Source organism: Sinocyclocheilus anshuiensis, unplaced genomic scaffold (genome assembly GCF_001515605.1).
Source record: "Sinocyclocheilus anshuiensis isolate Anshui unplaced genomic scaffold, SAMN03320099.WGS_v1.1 scaffold557, whole genome shotgun sequence".
Taxonomy (NCBI): Eukaryota; Metazoa; Chordata; class Actinopteri; order Cypriniformes; family Cyprinidae; genus Sinocyclocheilus; species Sinocyclocheilus anshuiensis.
The window spans coordinates 246,986-256,898 of NW_015540883.1; positions in this window are offsets into that span (position 1 = coordinate 246,986).

Here is a 9,913-nt window from a genome sequence, read left to right on the forward strand (position 1 = left end):
GCGATCTGGCAAGAAGACAAGAATGTCGCACCCGTCTGTTCCCTCGCATGTTGCAGGCAACAGGAGGAAATGTTTGAGCTGTTCACTGCCTATAAAGTTTGCAATAAAAAAACGAAGCAAATATTTTTCACCATCAGAGCTCTGTTCCTCCTCACTCTCGCTCCCATTCGCCCGTTGTAAGCAGAGTCCCGTTTCGAGCGTTGCTGGACCAGCCTGTGCAGAAGCTATCAGCAGTGCCCCGGGCCGATCATCAGACAGCGAACCTCCCCAGGTGTGTCAGAATGGGTGATGAGCACTGTCACAGGTCAAGTCACCTTTATATAGCGCTTTATACAATACAGATTGTGTCAAAGCTGCTTTACGGTGTTAAACAGGAAAATAGTGTGTCAATAATGTAGAGATGTGGACAAGAGAGACCGACTTGAAAAGGAACGTCTCTGAATACATATGCAGCCTTGACTTCCCTGAAAGGAGGGAACGAGACGTTGTTGTGTCTTGTATACCCATTCAAAGAGTTGAAAGATTCAGATTTAATGACGCTGAGTGCTGAGCTAGGGGGCTCCACCCCTAATAATATTTAATAATAATATTTAGCGGCGCAATGCAATCGGGCTTCAGTGTTCGAGGAAGGAGGGGGATAACCCCCAAGCAGTGGTGGTTCTACATTGAATTACACCCTGGGCGAGACCCCCTTCGAGCGCCCCACCCCCCAAGAAAAAAAAAAAACACAAAATTCTGCACAAACAGTTATATTTTATTATAACAGCATAAGTGAAAGAGAAAATTATATTTCTCAATTGCACAAATCCTTCATTAGAACATTTGAAAAACACACTCTTTATTAGATCCAACTATTTTCTGTATAATGTTATTTTCATGCAAAAAATACACAAAACATTTTAAGTATACAAATTTGGCACTTACTATATTCCACACATATACAGGTGATATTGCTTTGCAGAAAAAAAAAATATGTGGCCTAAAATAAACAATCCCTACTATATTGTTTTTCTAATGTATATTATTTGCCATGAAATAGCCTGTGATGCTTATGTGGCAATAAACTTAAATTAAACAAAAAAAAATAATAAAAATACAATCCATCCATTTACTCTCCCTCTTATCCAAATGGTATTTTCATCTATTAAACAAGTCTGAGAGCTCCAGAGAGCACTTGAAAGTATCATGAAAGTAGTTTGTCTGATTTGTGTCTTCTGAATTAATTTGATTGCTTTGTTGAAAACACAGCTTAAGTCGTATCCGATCATAACTGTTTTCTCCCCAATTCAGATCTGGTGTGTCCCTGAGATTTCTTCCAGTTGTGAAGTTCCAGGAACTTCGTTACAATGTTTCTCTAATTGTAAAGGAAATGAATGATATAGAGAAGAGGAGTATTCTCAAAATACAAGACTGATAGATCATTCAGATCATATTATCATATACTATTGCAAGACAAGATATAAGACCTTATATTTGATTTACACTTTTCTAATATATGGTAAATTGTATTAATTGTACTGAATTAATTTTTATTAACCATTTGTTTCAGTGATCTTTTGTTCTTGGCCAGCCAAGCTTAATTGTGTGAAACTGTTTCTTGTTTGTCAGCAGTGTTTTGTTAACACATTTTCTCCTACATTTTGTAAAAATAAATATGACATGTCTGATGCCCTGTGGTGATCTGCAGTGGTTTTGCATCTGTTATATCCTTGTACAGCTGTGATAAAGGCATGAAAAGTCAAATCTTGCAGTCATGCTACAATTTAAAGCTGCAGCACAGAAGTTTTTCTTCTTCTTCTGTTAGGTCGGATTTTGTGGTGAATGTCAGTTTCACCTCATTGCTCTGTGTGTGGTCATGTCACATCTGTGAAGTGAGATAACGCTCCGGCTGTTTCAGCACGTGTGCAGGGAAGCGTGTTAGTTCTGACAGCTTATAGTCATAGCTAATGAGCACCATTAGTAACACAAAGGATAATTTATAAAGGCAACCATATGAGGAATCACCATGTTAAAGGGTGAAATTTATAACTGACCAACTTCTAAAAACAAATTTACAGTCATCTTTGTAAAGAAATATGTAGCTATGGAGCCGCTGCAGGGACGCTGTGTGAATACTCTCGGGAGTCTGCAGCTGAAGTGAAGTGATGAGCAGCTCAAGCTTGCGGTATGAATCAGGCCAAAAGTCTTCATTTTCTCCCGACATCAGAGCCGCTGAGGACAGTTTTGTTTTTGATGGTAATGTGCCGCTATGGAGCCAGATCAGCCTCAAAAATAATACATTTACAAAACAAAATTCATAAATGCACAGCACAATTTACATTTACAAAATCCGATTCGTATATTCAAAACACAATTCATAAATACACAAGTAAAAGCATAAATATTTACTCAAATGCTCACACAAATGCATCTTAGCTAAATAAATGTAAAATGTTTTCACAAATATGTATATATCAAGTTCTTGAATTAATTTCAATCACACATTTATGAATGATGTTACATGTATTTATGGATCGTTGAATCTGCATTTACAAATCGTCACACGTGCGTGGACTGCTTTGAGTTTGTGTGCGGTATTTTTGAGACCTTCCTGACAGGTTAAGATTCATAAATACCTTTTACCTTACGGAAATATGTTCCGTTCAGCCAATCGCGGTGAGCTTTTAATCCGCCAATCAAAACACTCCTTACTGAACAGACAGTCAAGATTTCCACTTCCTGCAACAGCAAAACACCCTCATAACAAGACTGGTCCACCACCATCTTTGAATGGTCATGAGCTTTGCCTTTTTTGGACTAGGCATATACAGTTGATCTATGGATCCAAAAAGTTCCAGTTCGGTCATATCACTCCATAAAACATTCTTCCAGAACTCCTTAGGTCAATCCAAATTCATTTTTAGCATATTAGCATAGTCAACCTATTTCAGCCTTTTATGTTCTTCACGGTAGAGACCTGCAGTCGTGGGCGAGTGTGGGTGCAGGTAGAGACACGTGTGTGTGTGTGCAGGATGCGGGAGAATAAAATTATTTGTGGGACTCCCACAAGATAGACATATCTAAACATAAAATATCTAAAAACATATAAATTGCTATTCATCTATTGCACAAAAGCAACAAGAACAACTAATATAACATAAAAATGATTAACATGCGCAAGCATCACGACCTTTGGGTTACAAGTCCGACTCTCTAGGCCATGGCTGCCCCAGTACATACTTCCTGAGTACATACTGCCACAACCATCAGCACAGTTGGAATCGAATCCTGCTCTGGGCTGAAACCCTTCATGCTTGGCTTAGCTGCACCTGTTTCCCTTGTCAGGAGAGCCCTCTGTGGTGCCATCTGTGAACCCCTGGATCAGTTGAGAGGGTGTGGCACCCACATACATCTTCTATGGGCAGTCCAACACCACAAGAGCCAGGCTGATGCTAGAAGACAACAAATGGGAGCTCCAGAGTCTCTCTGTCCACTCTGGACATCGGGCTCCAACTGCCCTGCCATAAGTTGTGTCCCCACTACTTTGACCCTTTCAGCATACAGAAACAAAATAAATGCAGTTATATATTGGTTACACTTACCCTCACATTATGGCATGACTCCCACACTCCATATCTCCTTACTTAAACATCACCTCCCTTTCCTCAGAGCCTGGTATGACAGACAAGCCCTGGATAATGGGATGGTGTACGCAGTCCGTGAGATCCTGAACTTCTGGTTTCGGAGGGTTCCTCTCCAGTACCTCGTCGAAAGGTGGCTCGCAATTACATCCTGGACCCAACCCTACATACCAAACTCCACGCAGACTCTCCGACTCGCCCTGCAACATGTGGACTGGGTCTGTTCCAGTGGGGTGAGTTTTTTTGTAGGGAAAAAGAATCGCAAAATAGATTGAGATCAAATTATCGGTGGTAGTTATTAGTGTTGTTAGATCATGCCTCCACACCAGAAATATCAGATCCAGACCTGGATGCCAGATCCTGTCAGAAAAATCAATTTTGTCTGAAACAGAACAGCTAGTCAGCAAAATTGTCTAATACCTAAAACCTGTTAACAGCAAGTCTTGTCTGGTACCCAAAACTGTGTTAACAGTCCATCAGACCAGAAGTTGACTGAGTAAAGCCAGTGAAGAGCAGAAGCAGTGACGAAGTGATGATAATCAAAAGGAGCAGTTATTGAATAATCGTTGTTGCATATGTTTCAATGCTCAGAATTTGTCTGACCAGCACAAATCCATCAAGAATTATTATACCAAACTGCTTCACAACCACATCCCATAAACCTTGAGCTTCCATAACCATTCCTTCTTATCCCTATTCATGAAGACAAACAGCCATACAATCACAAGACTAAACAGCAAGAGAAAAATAATAATAAAAAAAATAATAATGCAATGATTAATCAATGAATGAATCAATGAAAATACATTAATTGTTTAAAATGATAATTATAAATGACTACAAGATTAAATTAAATGATTAAATGATAAATGATTATTAATGAATGAATGAAGAATAAATGAATATAAAAGAAAAAATAAAACACAACACAAATGTATGATTGCTCTTTTGAAGCAAAACATACAGTTTGCATTTGAGGATCCTCAGATATTTCAGTGTATTTAGTGTTCTCTACATTTAATAATGAGGATTCATGGAAATAATGGCGAAACAGTCCTATGCTATTGGTTCTGATGGTGATTATGAAGAAACTGCAGATGTCAGAAGTCTAAATTATGACAATACTAAATTATGCATGCTTAATTCAAAGTCAAAATGCTTCTCATTGATTCTTATAGAGCCTGTTTGATTTAGTTTAATCCTAGATGGTAATTAATGCAAAAGAATAAAGTGCATAAGATGCATTACATGCAAGTGATTAAGTTGGGTGTTGCCATGGCAGAGTTATATTATTTTTATGGAAAGGTAATATTATTTCTCTGAAATTAATAAGGTGAAGAACTTTATTATGCATCAGACAAATAAATGAAAGATTAGTTGTTAATATATGGAGCAAGCACATAACCAAAAAGGTCCTAGAATCTGGAACTAAAATGTTGCACTGCAAATAGCTTAGATTAAATGCAGCTTAGAGGGACACGGAATGCTTTAACCTGCAGTTACAAATGCATAAATAATGTTTTGATATTTTAAACATGAAATGTTGAATACTGACATTTGCAATTATTTAAAAAATGTAAGGATACTTGAAATGTAAAATTAAAACAATTAAAACCGCCAGTAGGTGGCAGCAAGTCACTGTTAAGTGAGTCATTGCGATTGAACCGAATCATTCAAACGGTTGATTCATTCAGGAACGAAACACGGTCATGTTGCTCAGAGACACAGAACAGTGCTGTGGCTGTGTTTGGAATGATGTTTGTTGGCGAAATAGAGCAAAAACAGTCAATATAGTGTCTAAAACATGTCTCTTGATATTAACTTATTGTTTATTAAACTGTTGTATAAAATCAATATCACATTTGTAACCATACTTAAAAAAAAAACAAAAAAAAAGGCACTCTTCATGTGATATTGAGTAACTGTATGAAATTATATAAATATATACATTTTCTGCCCCCATATCTTGAATTATGTGATCATTCTTAATGCATATTAATAGACTGAATTATAAAGTGAAAGAACGCACTCTAAATGCGCACGCGCACTAAAGCCTGTGTTGGTCTAACCAGACTTCATCATGTAGTCGCTTATGCGTGCCTCTGTAGGTGTGTTTTGTTTGGTTTTTGCGATATACTTGATAATGTCATAATGTCTCACAAGTTCAGTATGTGTGCTAAACCTGCGCAGATTTGGCTTGCATGAAGTTCCCCAAGAAATAAATGAGTGAACATAACTTACGAAAAGTAACCCGCCAAATTGGCTAGTGATTTGACAGCGTTACACGCTACAGCTGATTTTTACCCGCATTTGGCGGGTTGGCGGGTGTTAATTTCAAACCCCTTTGAGTTCAGCTCATGAAAAATGGGGGCAAAAACAAAAGTGTTGCATTTATAATTTTGTTCAGTGTATATATTAATTAAGTAATCATTGTTTGTCAGGAATGAGTTCTGCCCTGTAGCACACTTTGCTATAGTGGAAGTACAGTCGCTTGTGGAGATTCTAACAGAAAAGCGTAAGCAGCATTTGTGCATATGAGTCCACTCTGAACCTTATGCCTTGCTTTTGGCTTATTGCTGGATTGCTCACACAACCACATATCTTTCATGTCAACAGCTTGGAAAGAGAATAGACCAATGGTGGGCCGTCAAGCCTAAACAATATCAGAATCACTGACTTAGTTTTAATATAGTTTTCCAATAAATGTGTATTTAATTATTCACAATAGTCTATTCTCTTCATTGCATAGGTTTTCTCTTGGTTGCGCTGCTTTCAGTAGTGTATGTTTATATTAGAGCTTTTGTCCAATCATATTTCAGCAATCATGTGTTGCTAGGCTCAAATAAATCTGCCTTGCTGCCTGCTTGTCGGAACAAAATAAGTGTGGTTGTACAGGGAAGAAGGAATTAGATAATCTCGTATGTAGCTATGAAACTATATATATACACACACACACACACACACACACACACAAACATACATATCAGTTATGAATATATAAATATTATGAACATATCGATAGTGTAGATAGCAGCCTCTGGAGCTGAAATTATAATGTGTACCAATTGCAATAAATTGTTTGTGTGTGTTGTGTCCACACAATCACTAATTCAAGCACTAATAATACACTAACTAAAGCAAATTCAGATGTCTTTCATTACAGATTTCATTCGTATTTCAGCTCATGTTTACTGCATTTCCATTTAAAACTCAGAACGCTGGACTGATACTAGCTGCTGTATAACATGCAAAATATTTTCCAGTACTGTATTTGGCTGATTCAGCCTGGAGCAAGCTGTTTGAATGTATACAATTGTGTTGAAGACCTATATGTGTGTGTGTGTGTATTAGTTCAATCATATTTTGGTCTTTAGCATTTTGTATTTTAAGGGGATTTTTCGATTTAGTTTTTTACTAAATGTTTACTAAATATTTCCTATAAATTATGCACCATGGTGTAACCACTACATGGCTGTATAGCCCTATATTTAAATCTATAAACAGGGCTGTGTATTCCCTAGTTGCTGGGAACATTGTTTCCAAACATAATTACATGTATTAGATTATGTATTTGGGCATGTACAGTATTTAGACTATTAAAGACATGTAAAAGTTGAGTTGAAGTGTCAGTTTCTGCATTATTATTGCGGTCAAATCTGGACACAGGGAATGCATTTTGTTACTCATACTAGCTACATATAATAACTTGATCAGTCACATGAAAGTAGATATAAATATTGAATAAATATTGACTAGGGTGATATTCCAAAATATATTACTGAGTGTTTACGTACCATATGAACAGAGATGTGGTCTGTGGTCAAGTCGTTTGAAAAACTCCACATCGCTGTCAGTGATTGACAGATTCAGATTCCAGTAGCTTTACTGGCATGATAAAAAGGCTTTACATCGCCAAAGCAATGATAGCGCTCTGATCCAGTGCTGTTGAGCGAATCAGGCAGTGATGGACAACGCTCTGATCCAGTGGCATTAGGCATTGTCAGATTAACAGTGCTCTCGCCCAATGGTGTTGGGAGAGCACCGGGGGGCCAATCACGTTCAGTGGGGGGTGGGGGGTGCCAAATATTGTCCTATCCTAACAAACCATACAACAATGGAAAGATTATTTATTCATGATGTATAAATCTCAATTTAAAAAAATAATTGACCCTTATGACTGGTTTTGTGCTCCAGGGTCGCATTTATATGATCTAATTCAGCAACATCACATGAGCAAATGTAGTACTGATTGTATACATCAGTTTAATAAATGAGTTTTTAGACAAAATATTGTCTGTTTTTGCTTCAATGATCAATGATCCATCCATGAAGACAGTCACTTGTTTCATTACTGATTGAATCAGCAGTTTGAATCAGTTGGCTGAATGAACAACTTGCTGTCTCACTCATTAAGCCAGTGACTTGCTGGCAGTTTTAGTTCATATTAAAAAAATTAATATTTTAAAATAATTGTATATTTTAACATGCATTTCATTTCATATTCAGTTTATTTTTAAAACACGTCATGGCATTATTTCTGTGATTGTAATTGCAGTGTGAATGCATTTTTTCCACCTCTGTTCATTTCTATATGCTGTGAACTGACCACCCCACAGAATGTGAAGAATACGATGGGCCTAAACCAGACAATGTACCAATGTACTTGTTTGTACAAGGAACAGGGCTGTGTGTGTTTGTGTGTGTTTCTACCCTTGTTGTACAGGGAAGTAGGAATTAGGTAATCTCATATGTAGCTATGAAACTTTACTGTCAGAGGCCTTGCTTTTTGGAGCACCAACATGAGCACTAATGCAAGCACTAATAATGCACTAACTAAAGCCAGTTCAGATGTATTTCACTGGTGTTACAGCTCATGTCTACTGCATTTTAATTTAAAACTCAGAATGCTGAACACACACAAGCTTGGCCTCAAAAGCGAGGATCGAAACTAACGGCTGTATAATATGCAAAATATTTTCCAGTACTGTATTTGGCTGATTCAGCCTGGAGCAAGCTGTTTGAATGTATACAATTGACCATCTGGGAAAAAAAAAAAACTTGCATGCCATAGGAAATGAGGTCTGCCTGAGGCATTTTGAGGGGCAGTGGCCGAAATCACTGGGGGTGGGGCAGTTATTGCTCAGCTGTATATGTATTTGTATGTGTGTGTATATATATATATATATATATTTATATATATATATATATATACTGTATATATATGAACAAGTAATCTATAATGTATTACAATTTGGAAGTAACTTGCACAACACTGATTATTGCGGTCAAATCTGGACACAGGGAACGCATTTTGTTACTCATACTAGCTACATATAATAACTTGATCAGTCACATGAAAGTAGATATAAATATTGAATAAATATTGACTAGGGTGATATTCCAAAATATATTACTGAGTGTTTACGTACCATATGAACAGAGATGTGGTCTGTGGTCGAGTCGTTTAAAAAACTCAGCGATTGACAGATTCCGATTCCAGTAGCTTTTATTGGCATGGTAAAAAGTCTTTACATTGCCAAAGCAATGATAGCACTCTGATCCAGAAGAGAAATATTGTAATGTCAAAGAAAATAACACACTTAACCTTTATGTAATAGTGCATGCCATTATCATATCCGGCATTAACACTGTTGTTCAATGTTGTGGTGTGTTTTTCTGACTGTATTGACTGTGTTTAACCTCTTTCTGTTTGAACTGAAGTGAATGAAGCAAATTCCTGAAGCTGCAGCTTCACAATCTCCTGATAGCTTTACATAAGACACAGCTCTCACATTTAGAACACAGGTCAGTGTGTGTATACATGTGTGTGGGAGTCTGGGTGTATGAGTGTGTTTAAATCAAGATTATTCAGCCCACATTGTGACTCACCACTTGTCATCCGACCAGCTCATGTTCCACAAAGAGAGAGAGAGAGAGAGAGAGAGTAGATCCCAGATCATCTCTCAGTATGTGTGTGTGTTATATAGTTTACTGCACTGGTTCTCAACTGGACAGAGATGTGGTCTGTGGTCAAGTCGTTTGAAAAACTCCACATCGCTGTCAGTGATTGACAGATTCAGATTCCAGTAGCTTTACTGGCATGATAAAAAGGCTTTACATCGCCAAAGCAATGATAGCGCTCTGATCCAGTGCTGTTGAGCGAATCAGGCAGTGATGGACAACGCTCTGATCCAGTGGCATTAGGCATTGTCAGATTAACAGTGCTCTCGCCCAATGGTGTTGGGAGAGCACCGGGGGGCCAATCACGTTCAGTGGGGGGTGGGGGGTGCTGG